Source organism: Pseudophryne corroboree, chromosome 3 (genome assembly GCF_028390025.1).
Source record: "Pseudophryne corroboree isolate aPseCor3 chromosome 3, aPseCor3.hap2, whole genome shotgun sequence".
Lineage (NCBI taxonomy): Eukaryota > Metazoa > Chordata > Amphibia > Anura > Myobatrachidae > Pseudophryne > Pseudophryne corroboree.
Window position 1 is genome coordinate 172,632,794 of NC_086446.1, and position 21,111 is coordinate 172,653,904.

The 21,111-nt window shown below is 47.8% G+C and overlaps 1 long non-coding RNA gene across 1 annotated transcript; it reads right to left on the reverse strand.

Annotated features, from left to right (window-relative positions):
- Window positions 1-6,558: 6,558 nt before the first annotated feature.
- LOC135057561 (uncharacterized) lies at window positions 6,559-7,091 on the reverse strand. Its single transcript, XR_010244202.1, has 2 exons — window positions 7,043-7,091; window positions 6,559-6,628 (listed from the first exon to the last, which is right to left on the reverse strand). It is a non-coding gene; the product is annotated as an uncharacterized LOC135057561 (long non-coding RNA).
- Window positions 7,092-21,111: the final 14,020 nt, after the last annotated feature.

Here is a 21,111-nt window from a genome sequence, read left to right on the forward strand (position 1 = left end):
GGCTTCAGCCAATGATGCCTCGCCTTGGAGGGGTTATATAGGAGGTGGTAGCAGTGTCGGACTGGGGCATTAAGGGTCCACCGGGGTAATGCAGTGGTAGGGACCCATGCTTAGGGGTCTGGCTTGGATAAATATTAGATACGGCATGGTCTAGGCCCCTTAATAAATATATATAGTAATAACTGCTAGTGCACACATGATGTGTCAGATTAATAAGAGCAATGCACTGTAGAAAATACACCATAATTCTGTGCAGTACAATATAACATGTATAATGTGCAGTCTAGAAACTGATCCCTAGAGGAGGGGGTGGGTCAGTTTGAACTAGTTAGTGCCCGCCTCCAACCCACCTAAGGCATAACCCACAGGTAGTGGCATCCCCCAGATGGACTTCAAGGAACTGATTTTACTGGCGAGTAATATTCCAATTTTTTTTGTCAATTTATCTAAATCACACTGGGCATGTCCAGCAATAGTCTTGTGATGGTGTTCACTTTGGGGATTTAATTGCAAGGTGATTGACAATTAGGTAGAGGTTGTAGGTGGTTATGGAGGGTGGCCAGGCCACTCTACTGCATTTTGTGTTGCCTTAAGGTTACTTAAGGTTACTCAGAAGGTCGATTGTCAACTGATGTGTGTTCAGTGGTGGTATCTTCATACACAAGCAGCAAACCTGTGTACAGGATTGCAGCTGCAAAGACATTTGCATTCATCTCTGAATAAGTCCCTGAGGGGAGTTTCCATGACAGCTGGGGCACTCTCATGAAAGCTGGACCTGGCTTTTGGGTAGAGCAGGACAGCAGGGAGAGCTATCCAGTGCAAGCCAGCAGTTAGAAAAAGGAGACCCCTCCTGATCATTGGACATTTTGTGAGGTACCTTGCTGAGGAGCAGAGGTGTGCTCTCGGGGTGCAAGGAAGTTGTTGGTAAACAGGGAGATAATGGGTGGGATGCATTAATCAATATTTTGTGGTCAAACCTCCAAAAATGCCATTTTCAGAATTTTGACAGCTTTTCTCATATGCACCAAGCTCCGGAATGCGATACTTCTGAGCTTGGATGTAGTGAGCAACGCCATCTTTACCCTATAGATTTGCATTTTCCCCTGAGAGGGAACCTATCGGGTCTCTCCCAGCAACACCAGCATCACTCTAAGAGGCCACTTTTCATATATTTCCAGGGCCACTTTACGTTCCCAATCCGCCCCTGTCTGGCATGGAAGAAATGTGAATGATAAATCAATGTAAATGTACCAGGAGGTATTGACAAGCCTTTATAACATTATCTTATACTGTGAATTTCTTACCCTGTTTCCAAGACAATTAATTAATTTAACTTGTTAATTAAGTGAAAGGAAGACATAATATTTTCCAGGGAAATGTATCAAGCTGTGGAGAGAGATAAAGTTGAGTATTTGCCCAAATCAAATGAAGCTTCTAACTACAGGTATCATTTTATGTACTGTGCTTGATAAGTGACAGAAGATGATTGGGTGGTTTGGACATCTGCACTTTATCTCTCTCCAAGGCTTGATACATCTCCCCAAGAGTGCTGTATATACAATATGTCTGGCTGCTATACAGCAGGCCAGGAGCACCAGCAGGACAGTAGAGTAACAGTCATATCGGTAATAATTTGCAGACCCTGTGAAATTAGCATTCAGTAAAGCCGGGAGACTCAGTCAATGAATACATAAAACATTTTTTAATTTATGTTAAAATATAAAAAGTTTATTAAGTGGAATATTTAATAAATAATATTTGCGAGACATCTCCAAAAACAGTCGGTTTTGGGAGCTGCCCACGAATATTAACCAGCCCCTGAATGTATGTATTGGGGACTGCAATGGATATTTGAGATATCTATTGCGTTCCTCCTATTTTGAACACAAAAGCAGCCACCAAAAGTTTCTACGGCAGATGGTAAACTGTGAAATTCACCAAACTCCTGAATGCAAAGCATTTCTGAGCTTGGCCCGGCAGCTAATGCCATTTCTAAATGGCTTTTGTAGCCTGTGGACTACATTATGCAATAATTGCCAGGAGAAGGATCCTTGGGATCCCTCTACATTACTGTCTGCTATCACATAAGCAGTCTGACGATTGCACATGTGAACTAGCGCAGCCAGGGTCTAAACCCAGAAGTAAAGTGATCGCATTAGCAATTATTTTACTTCTTATACATTTCAGGGATGGGCATAAGATTGGTACTCATTATGGCATAAAAGCTACACCTCTGGACTCACGAAGAGTCATCCTTCAGCACTCAGGAGAGGAAAACCCCCTTGGGGGGGAAACCTCTGGGGAACCATGGCCTCAGGATCACCCTTCCCTCTGGGCATTAAGAGGTGTACTAATAGAGAGGTCAGTATGCTATCCCAGGGCATGGAATCCCGGTGGTTGTCATACCGATGCCGGGATCCCAGTACAGAAAAGACCGACAGGGGTGAGTAAGGGGTGTTCCTCCCTCTCCCCACCCCCATAAACCTGCCTGTCCACAGTCTAACCCTAACCTCCCCACTTTGTGCCTAACCCTCCCGCGGAGGTGCCTAATCCTAACCTCCGTCCTTGCTGTCTAAACCTAACCCTCCCTTCCCCTCAGCCTAACCACTCCTGGGGGTGCCTAACTCACCCTACCCACAGCCTAACCCTAACTTCCCCCCACCCGCAGCCTAACCCTATCCTCTCCCCACCCGCAGCCTAAACCTAACCCCCCACCTGATCTAACCCTCCCTTCCCTGCAGCCTAACCACCCCCAGGGGTGCCTAACCCTAACCAACCCTACCCGATGCCTAACCCTAACCTCCCCCTACCCACAGCCTAAACCTAACCCCCCGCCTGATGCCTAAACCTAATCTCCCCACCTGATGCCTAAACCTAACCCTCCCTCCCCCGCAGCCTAACCACCCCTGGGGGTCCCTAACCCACCCTACCCGCAGCCTAACCCTATCCTCTCCCCACCCGCCGCCTAACCCTAACCCCTCCGCCTGATGCCTAACCCTCTCCCTCTCCCCACCCCCCTAACCCTGCCTGTCCGCAGTCTAACCCTAACCTCCCCCTTTGTGCCTAACCCTCCCGCGGAGATGTCTAATCCTAACCTCCGTCCCAGCTGCCTAAACCTAACCCTCCCCCTCCCGCAGCCTAACCACCCCCCCTCCGTCCCTGCTGCCTAAACCTAACCCTCCCTCCCTGCCTAACCACTCCCGGGAGTTCCTAACCCTAACCAACCCTACCCGCAGCCTAACACTAACCTCCCCACACATGCAGCCTAAACCAACCCAGTGCCTGATGCTTAAACCTAACCCCCGCCTGATGCCTAAGCCTAACCCTCCCTCCCCTGCAGCCTAACCACCCCCAGGGGTGCCTAACCATAACCCACAACACCCGCAGCCTAACCCTAACCTCCCCCACCCACAGCCTAAACTTAACCCCCCCGCCTGATGCCTAAACCTAACCCTCCCTCCCCCGCAGCCTAACCACCCCTGGGGTTGCCTAAGCCTAAGCTTTCCCCACCCGCAGCCTAAACTTAACCCCCCTGTCTAATGCCTAAACCTAACCCTCCCACCTGATGCCTAAACCTAACCCTCCCTCCCACACAGCCTAACCACCCCCCGGGGTGCCTAACCCACCCTTTCCACAGCCTAACCCTAACCTTCCCCCACCTGCAGCTTAACCCTAACCCACCGCCTGACGCCTAAACATAACCCCCTGCCTGACGCCTAAACCTAACCCTCCCTCCCCCGTAGCCTAACCCCCCCCCCTCCCCCCATGCCTGATGCCTAAACCTAACCCCCCTTTCCCATCCCTAAACCCAGAGGTTCTCAAACTCGGTCCTCGGGGGCACACACAGTGCATGTTTTGCAGGTCTCCTCACAGAATCGCAAGTGAAATAATTAGCTCCACCTGTGGACCTTTTAAAATGTGTCAGTGAGTAATTAATACACCTGTGCACCTGCTAGGTAACCTGCAAAACATGCACTGTGTGAGTGTGTGTGCCCCCGGGGACCGAGTTTGAGAACCTCTGCCTAAACCTATGATCGTGGGGATACAGGCATCAGTATCCTTGCACATTCGGAGTTCCAACGTGGGGATTCTGAAGAGTGTTGGGATCCCAGTGTCAGTATTCTGACTGCCATAAACCCGACAGCCGGCATCTTTACCGCATCTCCTAATAGGTAATGCATATGTCCCAACATTTGGAGCATGTGTCCGCAGCTCTCCTCCCAGGACAGCTATTCAGGGATCACCCACTGCGTGAAGACGAAGAGGAAGAGATGAAAAATCATTGTTAGTGGATGAACAAGCAGAGAGACAAACTGCAAACAGTGGTGTGGTTGTGTAGAGAGAAAAATCTCTCTATGTAACTATATTACTCTAACTACTGAGGACACGGAAAATACCTAAAATAAGGACAATTATCCCAAAGGGCCCATTGTTTTTATACAGTACACACATTGGGGGGATAAGTTCTCTCTTATAGTAATTAGTGGGTACCTTCAGAAAAGAAATTTGACCAGTAAATAATAAAAGCTATAAATTGCTAACATTTAGGGGACAATCCAATTAGGTACAAGTTACCATTGCTGCGACGTTTCAACAGCATCCAAACTCACACCCTTCGTGGCCAGATTCAGCCTATGGGGCTACCGAAAAGTGCGGCTGTTGTAAGACAAACTCGCACCTAATTAAACTGACCCCTTAGTTGTTAAATGTGATAAAATAGTAAAATATAATGGTGTAATTGTGGCCTGATTCAGTTGTGGTTGATGAAACGATCGCTGCTGCAATCTTGCCGTTCACAATTGCATTGTGAGTCTGAGCATTCGTAGGCTGAGCAAGTCTCCTAGACACAGGGGGCTCTCCAGCAGCAACACAGGTCGCAATGGGTAATTTATGCACGCACATGGAACAGCATTTGAATGGACCTGACATGCCTGTATACAGTTAGCCACCCCCGTTACCACCTCAAACGCCGACTTCCTGTCAATCACTTTGCGATGGGATTCTCTATGTGAGCTTGATTTAATTTTGTGCGCAGTGCAGCTTACACGCATGCACAGTGAAAAAGCATTGATCCACTTGGTGCAACAGCAGCTCTGCGCCCGCATCTGAATCAGGCCCCTGAGGGGTAAGGAGAAGGACTCTAGGGAAAGGACTATGTCACCTTTATTATATGTAAAGATAGGGAAACAGTCACTTGTTACAGCTCCAGTTCACATCATTTATACCATTCTGTACCATTTCATCACTTGGTATTCTATGGGGGAGATGTATTATGCCCTGCAGAGTGATAAGTGGAGAGAGGTAAAGTACCAGCCAATCAGCTCCTAACTGCCATGTTGCAGGCTGTGTTTGAAAAATGACAACTAGGAGTTGATTGGTTGTTAGTTTATCTCTCTCCACTTTATCACTCTCCCAGGCTTTGTACACTTGCCCCCAGTTCATTGATATACTGTAAATGTCAGCCATTTCACTATCTCCCCCGATCTGTATTGTTCTTCCCCCGATCTGTATGTGTTCTGTGTCATGCCCACCCTTCCTTTTTTTCTGTATTACAGTATGTTCTACATCTCGCAACCCCCAAAAGTGTATGTCCTTCCTCTATATGACCTATAGAGTACGCCACAATTTCTATGTTTTTGTATTGTGCCCCCACACCATCTGTATGTACTATACCAAGTTGCCCCCTTCTACATGTTTTGTATTGTCCGCTCTCCCCAACCATAGACCCTATGTTTTCTACTGTGCTCTCAATACCCCCCACCACACACACAATTACACAAATATGGTAACTTACCTCCTGCATGCTATTCTTCAGTCACTAATTCCACTGCGAACCCTCCCGTCGTCTTCAACTGACACTTTGCAGATTTCTTTGCCGGTCACCCGACATTCTGCAAATTTCTTTGCCAGAACTTTGCCAAATTTTCTTAGACATACTATGTGTATAATTATACTACTACATTTTGTTACGTACTTTCATTTTATTCATTTGCAATTTATCTATTTTATTGACTTTTTATCCAAAACCCAAGATCCTTTCTCATAGAGAAAGCAGAAGTTATCTGCTCCAGGTCTTCTCTAGTGCTAGGACCATGGGGGTAATTCCAAGTTGATTGCAGCAGTAACTTTGTTAGCAGTTGGGCAAAACCATGTGCACTGCAGGGGAGGCAGATATAACATGTGCAGAGAGAGTTAGATTTGGGTGAGTTCAATCTGCAATTTAAATAAAGCAGCCAGTATTTACCCTGCACAGAAACAAAATAACCCACCCAAATCTAACTCTCTCCACACATGTTATATCTGCCCCCCCTGCAGTGCACATGGTTTTGCCCAACTGCTAAAAAATTTCCTGCTGCGATCAACTTGGAATTACCCCCCATGTTAGTATCATACACTGGGCCTAATTCAGACCTGATCACAGCAGCAAATTTGTTCTCTAATGGTCAAAACCATGTGCACTGCAGGTGGGGCAGATGTAACATGTGCAGAGAGAGTATGGTAATTTACCTCCTGCATGTTATACTCCAGTCGTTGCTACCTCTGCGACCCCTCCTGTTGTCTTCAACTGACACTTTGCAGATCTCTTTGCCGGTCACCCGACACTCTGCAAATCTCTTTGCCAGATGATCTCAAAAACACAAAAGACTATCATTAAGCATAGTACTAGTTTAAGTACAATAAAATGTCCATGAGTCAACCAGTTTCCCAATTATCCTTAAACCAAACAAGATACTTTCAAAGTTATTAATATCCCATTCATCTATTTAATTAACTTTTTCATCCCAAAGCCACGATCCTGCCTCATAGAGACCCAGGTTATCTGCATCCCCTGTATGTGTGCTTATCCTCCATACTGTCCTCTTTATTCCTGTAATGCTACATTTTTATTCCTAAATATATCGTTCCTTCCTGCGCTTCTCCTATTATTGTGTCCTTGTACCTGTATTCCCTGTTCTGTCTATCTTGTCTTGCCTTTCAGCTGACTATACTGCACTCTGTCTTCCTTACCCCTCTCCATCATACCCTGCTATGTAGGACTCACCTCCTCCTACCTGTCTTCCTGCATGGAAACTGGAAACATCAGCAGCTGTAGATAGAATGTTACAGGAAGAAGCATTGCAAATGTTATATCTGCCTCCCCTGCAGTGCACATGGTTTTGCCCAATTGCTAAAAAATGTCCTGCTGCAATCAACTTGGAATTACCCCCATAGTGTGTGCTGCTGGTCCACCCCTAGGGGTGCTAGTGGTGTGTTACCCTCACAGTGTTTGTTCCCAGAGTGTAAGTCATATGTGTAGCAAGTTTGGTGTAAATTGCTCCAAGCAGAGTTATGCTGACTGCTGAAAAACTCTGTGCTGCTGCCTTACCCCTAGGGGTGCTAGGGGTTTCTTACCCCCACAGTGTTTGTTCCCAGCTTGCAAGTCATATGTGAACCAAGTTTGTTGTAAACTGGTCCAGGCATTCGGGAGTTATGCTGTCTCCTGACATACTCTGTGCTGCTGTCCCACCCCTAGGGGTGTCTAACCCCCACAGAGTTTGTTTGCAGATTGTATGTCAGATATGTACCAAGTTTGGTGTAAATTGCTCCAGGCCTTCCACAGATATGCTGTCTGCTGACATGCTCTGTGCTGCTGTCCCACCCCTAGGGGTGTCTGACCCCCACAATGTTTGTTTCCACAGTGAAAGTCATATGTGTACCAAGTTTGTTGTAAATTGCTGCAGGCATTCCAGAGTTATGCTGTCTGCTGAAATACTCAGTGCTGCTGCCTCACCCCTAGGGGTGCTAGGGGTGTCTTTCTCCCACAGTGTTTGTTCCCAGATTGTAAGGCATGTGTGTACCAAGTTTTGAGTACATTGCTCCAGCAATTCCTGAGTTATGCTGTCTCCTGATATACTCTGTGCTGCTGTCTGCCCCCCTAGGGGTGCTAGGGATTTCTAATTGTCGCTTGTAAACTGTGGATTTGTATAGAAAGACAGAAGGACGGATTTTCGCTTTTATATAGTAGATACACTTAGAGTTTACTTTGATATGTGACTGTCATACTTGGCAACATTTTATAACAAGTTCCAGGAATGCTTGGTGGCTGAGCTCAGTGCATGGTGGAATGTCATATGCGGATCTATCTAGGAGGACTTTTGTGCACTACAACTCCCATTGTGTCATGTTTACTGGACTTCATTATAATGTGATGATTTGTTTTTAATTCATGTTAATTACTCATGTTCCATACATTTTCATTTATACCACTTAATGTGCACATAACAGTGCTTATAGGGCCTAATTCAGACCTGATTGCTCGCTAGCGTTTTTTGCAGCGCTGCCATCAGATCAGAACTGCGTATGTGTATGCACCGCAATGTGCAGTCACGTCGCACAGGTACAAAGCGGTTCGTTGCTCTGCGATGGGTTTGTGCAAAGAATCCATATGCATGGGCGATCGCAAGGAGATTGACAGGAAGAAGGCATTTGTGGGTGTCAACTGACCATTTTCTGGGAGTGGTTGGAAAAACGCAGGCGTTCCCAAGCATTTGCAGGGCGGGTGTCTGACGTGAATTCCGGTCCTGGACAGGTTGAAGTGATCGCAGCAGCTGAGTAAGTCCTGGGCTACTCAGAAACTGCACAAAATCTTTTTGTACCGCTCGGCTACACATGCGATCGCACACTTGCACAGCTAAAATACACTCCCGGGTGGGCGGCGACTATGTGAACGCAGGACTGCAAAATACAGCTAGCGAGCGATCAGGTCTGAATTGGCCCCATAGATCCTCCAGAAACCCCATGGGGCTGTTTTACTGGTCCATGTCAGGTTTGGCCATCCAAGTGTGAGGTCATATTGATGAATAATCCTGGGCCGCAGCTCCAGAGGCGGGATGGGCCTGCGTGTGGCCAGCTGTACAGTGGAGACATCGGATAACAGCCCATGTCCTCTCATGCTTTACAGTGTTTAGTTGTAAAATTGGTGGTGGTGATGGTGGTGGGTGTTTAGTAAGCTAAAGCACTGGGGCTCGTTACAAATACTGGAGTCTATTTACTAAGCCTTGGAGAGAGATAAAGTGGACGGAGATAAGTACCAGCCAATCAGCTGCTAACTGTCATATTATAGGCTGGGTTTGAAAAATGACAGGAGCTGATTGGCTGGTACAATATCTCCATCCACTTTATCTCTCTCCAAGGCTTAGTACATAGACCCCATTGTATGCAGTGGATGTGGGGGTGATGAAATGGTTAAAAAATAGATACTTTTTTGCTGGTGAGCTACAGGGCCCAGATATCACACACTTACCAAGATCTTGGCTGCTAGTTGGGAGGGGTATGGTGCAACCATGTGGGCAGTGCAGGGGCATGACAGCAGAATCGCATCATCAAGGCACAGTATATAAAGCCATGATTACATCATTGTAAAGCAGGGGAAGGGGCCATGATGATGGGATTCAGCAGGAATAGGGTCATCAGCTCGCCTGGACTGATCACTTCACATGGGAAGTAGGCATCAGCGTGTGGAACTGAGACGTTACTGAAGATATGCCTACACCTTGGTGCCTGCTATCCTGGAGTCTCCGAGACATTGCGGGAGAATAGGCAAGTACCATATGCTCTATCATGCGTTGGGATCGTGTAACCGGCGGTTGGGATCCCAGCGGTCAGTATCCTGATGCTGGGATCCTGGCCGCCAGATTGCCGGTGGGGGTACGAGTGCAACAGAGCCCCATGCGGGCTCGCCAAGGGCGTAGCTACCATAGGTGCAGGGAGTGCAGCTGCTATGGGGCCCAGAGCTGAGAGAGGCCACCTTCCCTGTCACATATACATGTTTTATATACAGGGTGTAGCTACCATAGGTGCAGGGAGTGCAGATGCTGTGGGAACCAGAGCTGAGAGAGGCCCTCCTGTCCTGTCACAGTTACACATGTTATATACAAGGGTGTAGCTACCATAAGTGCAGGCAGTGCAGCTGCTATGCAGAGCAGAGAGAGGCCACCTTCCCTGTCACAATTACACATGTTATATACAAGGGTGTAGCTACCATAAGTGCAGGCAGTGCAGCTGCTATGCAGAGCTGAGAGAGGCCACCTTCCCTGTCACAATTACATGTGTTATATGCAGGGTGTAGCTTCCATAGGTGCAGCTGCTTTGGGACCCACAGCTGAGAGGGGCCACCTTCCCTGTCACAGTTACATGTGTTATGTACAAGGGTGTAGCTACCATAGGTGCAGGGAGTGCAGCTACCAGGGGCGGATTGGCCCACCAGGACACCATGACAGATTTTGATGGGCCGGTCCCATATCCCCCTCAGCCGGGCCGATTCACACTCAGGCTGGGCTGGCTCACGCTGCTTCCAGTACTTGTGGTTCATTGAAATGAAATCCGGAAGTTAGGCTAGCGGGCACTTCCAGGTGCCGCTAACCGTGAAAAGTGGTGGTGCTGTTCTACCAATGGGAGACCTTGAGAAAGTTAACCAGCCCAGCAGCATCATCTCCCTGGCCCCGGCCAAAGGTCTCTTCAACGAGCCCGGCCCAGGAGCAGCAGCAAAGCGATGGTCGGAGCCGGGTTCACTACACCCGCTGCCACCCCAGCTCCCGCACTCTCACTGAACTGGCCAGAGCGGCAACTGAGCACTGAAGGGGACCCGTCAGAGAGGTTATTTTTAATTACATTATTTGCATTATCATGTTAGTGTAAGGGTTAGGGCATTCCCGGTCACAGTGTATGGTTTGGGGACTGGACAGGAGCAGGATGTACTTTGTTCTCAGGATGCCAGCTGACCAGGCAGCACTCACAGCCAGCCCTGGGACAATCTCTAATGCAACGTCCTTCAGCTCTATAGCTGCCCAATGTCTGTCCATGATGATGGGCCTATTTATGCGGTGTCTACGTATGTAATGCGGTGTATACGTATGTAATGCAGTGTCTATGTATGTAATGCGGTGTCTACGTATGTAATGCGGTGGCTACGTATGTAATGTGGTGCTATACGTGTAGTGCGGTGCTATACCTGTAATGTTGTGCTATTCGTGTTATGTGGCGCTATTTGTGTAATGCAGTGCTATACGTGTAGTGCTATACATGTAATGCGGTGCTATACGTGTAATGTGGTGCTATACGCGTAATGCAGAGCTATTTGTATAATGTGGTGCTATTCATGTAATAATGTGGTGGCTATGTATGTAATATGGTGGCTATGTATATAAAATAGGGGGGGATGGGCCACTGGGACAGATTCTGCTGCGCTGGTCCCCTGTGTCTGTGTTTCACTACTTGTGTGTGCGCCCTCCCTGTACTGTGCTGTATGTAGTGTGTGCTCCCCCTCCCTGTACTGTGCTGTATGTAGTGTGTGCTCCCCCTCCCTGTACTCTGCTGTATGTAGTGTGTGCTCCCTCCCTGTACTGTGCTGTATGTAGTGTGTGCTCGGCGCTCCCTCCCTGTACTGTATGTAGTGTGTGCTCCCTCCCTGTACTGTGCTGTATGTAGTGTGTGCTCGGCGCTCCCTCCCTGTACTGTGCTGTATGTAGTGTGTACTCCCTCCCTGTACTGTGCTGTATGTAGTGTGTGCTCGGCGCTCCCACCCTGTACTGTGCTGTATGTAGTGTGTGCTCCCTCCCTGTACTGTGCTGTATGTAGTGTGTGCTCGGCGCTCCAACCCTGTACTGTGCTGTATGTAGTGTGTGCTCCTCCTCCCTGTACTGTGCTGTATGTAGTGTGTGCTCGGCGCTCCCTCCCTGTACTGTGCTGTATGTAGTGTGTGATCCCCCTCCCTGTACTGTGCTGTATGTAGTGTGTGCTCCTCCTCCCTGTACTGTGCTGTATGTAGTGTGTGCTCCCTCCCTGTACTGTGCTGTATGTAGTGTGTGCTCCTCCTCCCTGTACTGTGCTGTATGTAGTGTGTGCTCCCCCTCCCTGTACTGTGCTGTATGTCGTGTGTGCTCCACCTCCCTATACTGTGCTGTATGTAGTGTCTGCTCCTCCTCCCTGTACTGTGCTGTATGTAGTGTGTGCTCCTCCTCCCTGTACTGTGCTGTATGTAGTGTGTGCTCCCCCTCCCTGTATTGTGCTGTATGTAGTGTGTGCTCCCCCTCCTTGTACTGTGCTGTACATAATGTGCGCTCCCCCTCCCTGTACTGTGCTGTATGTAGTGTGTGCTCCTTCTACCTGTACTGTGCTGTATGTAGTGTGTGCTCCCTTCCTGTACTGTGCTGTATGTAGTGTGTGCTCCCTCCCTGTACTGTGCTGTATGTAGTGTGTGCTCCTCCTCCCTGTACTTTGAAACATATAAGGTTAAAAAAAGGGGTTTTTAGAATGAAAATTCAATAAAATCAGAAGTAGATTAAAGGCATGACTGCAGTGTCAGTAGATACTGAAAGTGGGCATATCAGTCCTTGTATATTCAGACGTACAGATGTGCATCAGGGAAGGGTATTGTAGAAGCATATGCATAAAGGGGGTCATTCCGAGTTGATAGTTCGCTGCCGATTTTTGCAGCGCTGCGATCAGCTAAAAAATGACAAAACTGCACATGCGTATGCGCCGCAATGCGCACGTGCGTCGTACGGGTACAAAGAGCATCGTTGTTGTGCAATGCTTTTAGCGACGAATCCATTCGCACAGCCGATCGCAATGAGATTGAAAGGAAGAGGGCTTTGTGGGTGGCAACTGACCGTTTTCTGGGAGTGTTTGGGAAAATGCAGGCGTGTCCTGGCGTTTGTAGGGCGGGTATCTGACGTCAATTCCGAGACCTCCGTCGCTAGAATCATTGCACAGGGTAAGTCACTTAAGGGCTGGTCTTGTTTTGCACAAAATGTGTTTGTGTCGCTCGGCTGTACATGCGATCGCACACTTGCAAAGCGAAAATACACTCCCCCGTGGGTGGCGACAATGCGTTTGCACGGCTGCTAAAAGTAGCTAGCGAGCGATCAACTCAGAATGAGGGCCACAGTCACAGGTAAACATTTGCATAACGTAAAGCAAAGGAGGCCCCAACTGTGTCTATCTCAGAATCAGGACCTCTGAGGAGTGACCCCGTCCTCTTGACAGGCCCATCCCCCTCAACAGACTCCACCCTCATTAGGGCTGCTTCCATAAATTTCCCGGGCTGGTGTTCGATCTCAATCCGTCCCTGGGCCATTGTGTTCCTGCCCCCACCAAAGTACATGCTCCCTGTTCTCCAATCCGTGCAGGAAATAGAACTTGTAACCCCTGTCACCCACTGCTTCCCCATGTCATTCACTGCTTCTGCCTGTCACACTCTGCCTTCTGCTGTCACCCTCTGCTTTCCCCTGCCTTCCGCTGTCACCCTCTGCCTCCCCCTGCGTTATGCTATCACCCTCTGCCTCTTCCTGCCACCCATTGCCTTGTGGCATATTGTGAACTTGGGTTGGGGTGGAGGTGGGGGGAGATGGCATTTTTGCACCTGGGACCTCAGCTCACAAGTTCCGACACTGATGTCCAGCGTCAATAATGATGTCAGCAGCCAGCGCCTAGAGTGCAAAGAGGCTTTCCCTGCCCCTACACATTGTTTTCATGCAGAGTCAGACAAGTCAGGCACACCGCTAAGAACAAGCTATCAAAACCTTGTGTCATTTTCAGTGTTAGGATAATCCATAAAGAATCCTTAAATGTGCCAAGTTGAAATGTTCAACTCATATGAGATTTCAAAAAATCACCAGCAGATGGCAGCAGGGGAATGCTATACCAGCTTTTAGCACAGTGATTTGCCAGAATTATTAGGAATGAATATGTCTGTTGTGTGTCACAAATTAGTCAATCTGTTAAACGAATTTCAGGTTGAAAATTGGGAAGAGTGGAACATGAAAATGATAAACATAAAATAACTTTCAGTTTTTTTATTATTAAATGTTGCTCAGTAAAAGTTAAAAAATCTAATAAAATTGACTGGAAAATATTTGGCAATAAACCATACTCTTCTAATTAGTAGAGCTTCCTTGCTCATATCCCCTATAGTTCTAGTGAAAGGATTTTTTCAGTGAATAAGTTTTTTAATATGCCATATTGTGAAATAAAAGGAATAAATTGCACAAACAGTAATTTTCAGAGATTCAGAGCTGGTTCATGTAATCCTACAGTATATCACAAATTTCTGTTACAATTCGGGTTGTCCCAAAATTTTTTTTTGCATAGGGCACCAACTGCACATGTAGGGATAAATTTATAAAGCGGTGGGCATGGTGATGTCATTCAGAAGAACCCACCAGAACTGGCAATTGACAGCAGTTTTCATGTCACACTGACAAGTCCCAGGGCAGGCTGTCCTTTGGGAGGTGGGACCACATTTTTTTGGGGGGGAGGGGGGGGGGGATCTCGACTTTCCAAGGGATTTTGGACTGGTTTACATTATAGCAGGGGGACCCTACACTGTGGGCGATATTCAATTTTTTTCACTCCCTTCCACACCCATTCTGTTTTTGCTAACGGGCGTGGTATAATAATTTCAGCTCGCTACCCCTGGGGTAGTGAGGACACCCAACTGTTTACACAGCTAAACCTGGTAACTATGGGAGCGATATGCACGACACGATCACTTTAGAAAGGAGATTGGGCATGATATATCATTTGAATACCGCTCTGTGAGTCTCCCTGCTAAAGCATTATCCCCTCTCAACTGGTTGGGTTGGGTATGTTATGCCAGCTGCCGGGATCCCGCAGGTCGGCATACCGACACCGGGATCCTGGCAGTGAGCGCAACAAAGCCCCTTGCGGACTCGCTGGGAATAGTGGGAATAGACCCTGTCGACTGTCGGCATTTTCAGCATTTGGGATCCCAACTAGTTCAGCTTGGTTCTGGTTACTGGAAAATAGCGGGAAGCTCCAAGGTCCAGTGCTGGTTGTTTATTTAGAGGGAATCCTACACATTTTGAAGAATTTTTTTAAAACTATTTCTATCCTTTTACCATTAGTGAAACCTGCACAGACCATAGTCATCTGTGTAATGCTAGACCATAAATTGGCACAGGCAGGTCTATTGTTTGGGTTGCTTTGCCAGCATTTTCTAAAGCACAGCTTAATAAATTTAGGGTTTCTATTGTATTGTATTCTATTTTTCTAGTTACCAGCTAGGGAGGCCAATCCCGGGCCACTTTTTTAATCCCGTGATAGAAAAACGCTCAATCCCAGGATTCCCGGGATTGCAGTAGGGATCAGTGTAGGGAGCAGGGAGAGTGGAAGTGGAGGGCAGGGGAGAAGGGTGTAGGGAGCAGGGAGGCTGTAGGGAGCAGCGCTGGAGGGTGGGTGTAGGAAGTGGCGCGGGAGGGAGGCTGTAGGGAGCAGCGCTGGATGCTGGGAGTAGGAAGCGGCGCGGGAGGGTGGGTGTAGGAAACGGTGTGGGAGGGAGGCTGTAGGGAGCAGTGAGAGAGGATGGGTGTAAGTAATACTTACTATTAGTTCGGCGGCAGCCATGGACACATGCTGAACGTGCAGGCGACCTTTCAAATTGTAGCGCTGGCCACGAGCCAGTCAGCACGGGCAATCCAGCAGCCAATCAGGAGCTGCTGCAGCCGCTTCCCTGATTGGCTGCCGGTCCACCAGCTCTGATTGGCTGATGGCCCGGCGCTACATTTGAAATGCCGCCGGCACGGTCTGTGTGCTCATGGTTGCCACCCGTCTAATAGTAATAGTAAGTATTACTTACACCCACCCTCACTCCACATGCACAATCTAATCCCGGGATTCGAGGCTCCAATCCCAGGATTCAAATCCAGGCATTTTTGGGCCAGAATCCCACAATCCCGACGATCCCGCTCCCGGTATTGGCTACCCTATTACCAGCCCAACAAAATGTTGCAACACATAACAGTATAGTCAGCACCGGCGGCTGTGGGCGCATAAGTGAGGCAACGCTTGAATTGCTCTATTGGGTGCCATCTAGTGGTGAATTCCGCCATAGAGGTGAGGAGCAGCGTTAGCCTTTTATTTTATAGGATTCTTTCAGTAGTTTAAAACATTGATGGTGCTTTGATATTCTATTATATTCTAAAGTGTGCTTTCTCTGAGTTTTGCAGCCACGATGGTGTTATCACAGTCACACAAAGGGCCTTATTCTGAGTTGCATGCAGTGTCGATTCGGAACACAGTTGGCTGATGTTTTAAGTCTGCACATGCATTACAGTCTGACTACACACCATAATTGTTAGCACTCAGAGATGCAGAACAGAATTGGATGCACGGTCTGTGGAATTCAGTTAGTGTTCCTCAAGACTCTGGGTGTGTTGCGGTAATCAAATGCATCCAAAGACACTCACCCACTCACATAGTAGGCCATACTCAGACAGAGAAGCTGCATTTGTCATATGGTGCATCTAAAGGATGCAATGAGATGGAACTGCACCTCTTCAAGTTGGCATCTCCAGGGCCATCTTAACAGCAATGTATGCCCCTGGGCAAAGCAATGCTCTGGGGCCCCTACCCATCCTCCAGCGGTGGGGGATTTAGGGTGCTATCGGCAGCTGTGATTTTGCATGGGCAGTAAGGGGTGTTCTATGTTACGCTCAGCATGCAAGACCTGGAGCAGTAATTTCTGCTAATTAGTCCTTTACTGCACGGGTTAGGGAGAACACTAAACTATAGAAGGGAGGCTAAGGGATGAATGAAGGGGCCATCATAACTAACTTTCAAGGTGGTAGGGGATGTTTAATACACAGGGCAGGGGCGGATAGTGGAGTGGGCTTAATATTCACAATTTTCCATTGGGAGGGCAGCTTGATTGACCACGGATATAATATATGGCTTTCAATGGTATAGAAAACTAAAGAGTCCCACCTTTCAGGAGGTACAAGGGTCTTGGGGATCAGAGTTCAGGAGCCAGAGCATTCCACCGCTGAAAATATAAAACTAAAATAGAAAAAAGGTGTGAGTAGCTGGAGCAGGGTCCGGCTGCTGGAAGGCTGATATGTACGCTTCTGGGCATGGTAAAGACAAACGTTTCGACTAGAGATCTTGGGCCTGATTCAGGTTGGATTGCAAATTCTTAGTAGCAGAATTTGTAATCCATGAGATTGCATCCTGGGGCCTCCCATCGCAGGGCAAGGCCACCCAGCATGCTGACCGCCGCATTGCAATTTCTGCTTCATCTTAGAAATAAAGGTTTCCTCCTGCCGGCGCAGCTAAGCCACCCCGATCACACACCCCTCATGCCCCCATTCGCACTGCACCTCTCCCCATTCAGAAGCCATGCCCCTGCAATGCTCTGTCTCTGAGGCGATTGGATTGACAAGCAGAGGTATTAAAATTTTCTGCGCAGAAAATGCAGCCACATGCACAGGATGGGCACTGCGCATGCACCCGCTTCCTTTTCGTAATATTTGCAGATGGATCGCGTTTTGCATTCCAGCCATAATTGCCCATTATTCAGCTTCAGTTGCAGTTCTGCTAAAAAAGCAACTGCTAACACTCGCATGCGGGGGGCCACCCAGCACAGGGCAAGGACGCCCAGCATGCTAATCGCTGCCAGTGATGCCATCGCAATTCAATTGCACAAACAATTCAATTGCAATCGCATCACAGAGAGGAAAATTAAGGTTGACCCCCTGCATACGCAGCATGTCTGTGTATGCAGGTGCACCGCCACCATCTTTTTCTTCACAAAACTGGTCAGGACCACTTCCCCCCCAACGCCAATTCGATGACCCAAAGCAGCTGCGCATGTGCAAATGCCTGAAAATTGCTCGTTTGCATACAGAACCGGAGATATCTGGCCAGGAAGTTCAGTTAACAGGCTCAGACAGGGAATGCTGCTTTGAAGTTGGATATCTGTGGTTCCCCAGGGCTGATTTTAAAAAAGCTGGTATCCTTTGAAAGAGGGGACCCTCAGCTATCAGTTTATGACCCTTAGACTCCTGGGGTCAATGGGCAACTGGCCATTAATCCCAATGGAAAAGGTGTTTCAGTATTAATGAAATCAGGTTTGGGATCAGCATAAAGACTCTGCATGCAAATCAGCCCCAAAATCTTTTGTGATGATTTTTCCACAGCTGCTGAAGACCTTGCACCGACCATTTCCACCACTGAGTGCAAGGCATTAGTACATATACAATAGAAACTATAGATCCTCAGCAGATGGCGCTCATAACAAACATAACATAAATGAAATGGGAGAAAGAAGGGAAAAATACATGAATTAAAGGCTGATGGAACAATAATTGCTGATATGTTTCTGAAACCACCCTAGTGAGTGCTAGTGGACCTCAGCCAAATGAAAAGTTGAAGGAAGCAACTCACTGACATTCACAAGTTAGTACATGTAAAGGAAAAGAAACAATATTGTATAATACTGTATAGTCAAGAAAATAATAATCATTCAATAGATGCACCCCATGAAGGGCAAGACTAAGCCTTAGAGTACGCTGATTTCCATACTCCGTTAGGAAGGGAAAAGGATAATTATAGCAGTGCCGGGATCCTGACACTACTCGGGAATGCCGACACTACTCGTAAATGCAGATACTGGCATCCTGAGTACGGTTATAAGGCCGGTGGCAGAATCCGGACCGCTGTGACCCTGAACAATCGTGAGCCGGACTGCAGAAGAGGTTGTGAGGGGGGTTAAGTTTAGGCAACTAGGGAGGGTTATGGTTAGGCTGCAGATTGGGGGGTTAGGGCTAGGCACCCCCAGGAAGGCTAGTGTTATGCTGCGGGGGGTGGGGTGGGGTTAGGTTTAAGCTGCGGGGAGCGGGGGTTAGGATTAGGCATCTCCGTGGACGGTTAGGGTTAGGCTGGAGGGGGGGGGGGTTAGGTTTCTGCTGCGGGAAGGGGGGTTAAGTTTAGGCACAACTGGGGAGGGGTAGGGTTAGGCTGCGGTAAGGGAGGGTTAGGGCGCCAGTGGGGGAGGGTAAGTATACTTACCTTCCCCTGTCGGGATTCTAAGCATCAGGATGCCACGGTTGTTAATATGACCGCAGGCATCCCAACCGCTGGCATATCCATCCCAACCCATTATACCAGTGATGGCTAACCTTGACACTCCAGTTGTTGTTGAACTACACATCCCAGCACGCCCTGCATCAGTTTTAGCAAGGCCAAATCGCAAAACGGTAGCAGGGCATGCTGGGATGTGTAGTTCAACAACAGCTGGAGTGTAAAGGTTAGCCATCACTGCATTATACCATTACCATTTGATTCAGTTGAAAATATTTGGGTGGATTTGACTTTTTGATAGACATACTACTACACTGAGGATTTTATGTTTTTTTTCTCTATATCACCAACTGAGAATCCCACACACAGGAAAACAAGTGTAGAAGTAATTTTCACCTTCACAATAATAGGACTTTTATGGACTAAATATTACCAATTGAAATACTACCTTGATTGAGCAAATTATGGCCCTCATTCCGAGTCGTTCGCTCGGTATTTTTCATCGCATCGCAGTGAAATTCCGCTTAGTGCGCATGCGCAATATTCGCACTGCGACTGCGCCAAGTATCTTTGCTATGAAGATAGTATTTTTACTCACGGCATTTTCATCGCTCCGGCGATCGTAATGTGATTGACAGGAAATGGGTGTTACTGGGCGGAAACAGGCCGTTTTATGGGAGTGTGGCTGAAAACGCTACCGTTTCCGGAAAAAACGCAGGAGTGGCCAGAGAAACGGGGGAGTGGTTGGGCGAACGCTGGGTGTGTTTGTGACGTCAAACCAGGAACGACAAGCACTGAACTGATCGCACAGGCAGAGTAAGTCTGGAGCTACTCAGAAACTGCTAAGTAGTTTGTGAGCGCAATATTGCGAATACATCGGTCGCAATTTTAAGATGCTAAGATACACTCCCAGTAGGCGGCGGCTTAGCGTGTGTAACTCTGCTAAATTCGCCTTGCGACCGATCAACTCGGAATGAGGGCCCATATGTATATATTGTTATGATATACTGGTTCTGTTACACAGTCTAAATAGGTATGGGTCGTTGGATAGACACAACTTAGGTTGACAGTCATTAGGTCGACCATGGAAGGTCGACATGCATTAGGTCAACAGGGACAATATGTCGACATGGTCATTAGGTCGACACGCGCCGCCGGAAGGGTGTGTGGTCCCACCCGGATTGGCGTTCACCGGGTGTTCTAGCATCATAAAGGTAAGATGTTTTACGTTTCTTTTGTGATCCTGATGAAAACGCCGCTATAAGTAAAGACATTGAAACGTTGTACCTATCGAGCCTGTGTTGGTTGAAGTTATATATATATATATATATATATATATATATATATATATACATACACACACCAACGGGCGGCACTCACAAGACTTGTTGTTGGGAATAATCAGACGGACAGCGTCCCTGCGTTCAACGTTTCAGTCGTGAGACTTTTATCAAGAACCTGTTCTTGATAAAAGTCTCACGACTGAAACGTTGAATGCAGGGACGCTGTCCGTCTGATTATTCCCGACAACAAGTCTTGTGAGTGCCGCCCGTTGGTGTGTGTATGGCTGAGTCTTCTAAGTCTCATGGAGGGCACCCGAGCAGAATGTTCCTTTGGTCAGTGAAGTGAGTGCCGGCATAACGATTTAGCTATATATATATATATATATACAGGATGATTCAAAACTCGCAGTACACCCTTTTGTTTCAAAAACTGTGCAGGAAATGAGAAAACGGACTTAGATTCAAGGTGTCTGATTTCAAGATTGTGCCCATGTTCGGTACATATCCTAAAAAATAGACCACCTCACCCATACTGTACCTTACTGGAGTATTCAGTTTTACCATTTCCTGAAACAAGAGGGTGTACTGCGACTTTAGACCTAGAGTGGTTCTGGGCGCGGGCAAGCCGCAGTCCCTGCCTGCAGCAGGCGCCGTGGGCTGTGTGGGCACCCGCTGCAGCCAGCACCGTTGTCAGATACTATAGGTCCTAATTGACCTCTAGTGTCTGTGTGGTGCTATGGGAGAGACATCATGACATCTCTCACATAGATCCGAGGAGCGGGCGGCCAGAGACGGAGGGCAGCAGCGGTCGGGAAACAGGAGCGGGGCTGGTGAGTATTGTGTGTGTTTTCTTTTATTTGTGTGTGTACGCGGCGCAACCAGGGGGCATAACTACAGGGGGCACTTCTACTGGGGGAAAATCTACAGGAGGCACATCTACTGGGGGCAAATCTACTGGGGGCACATTTAC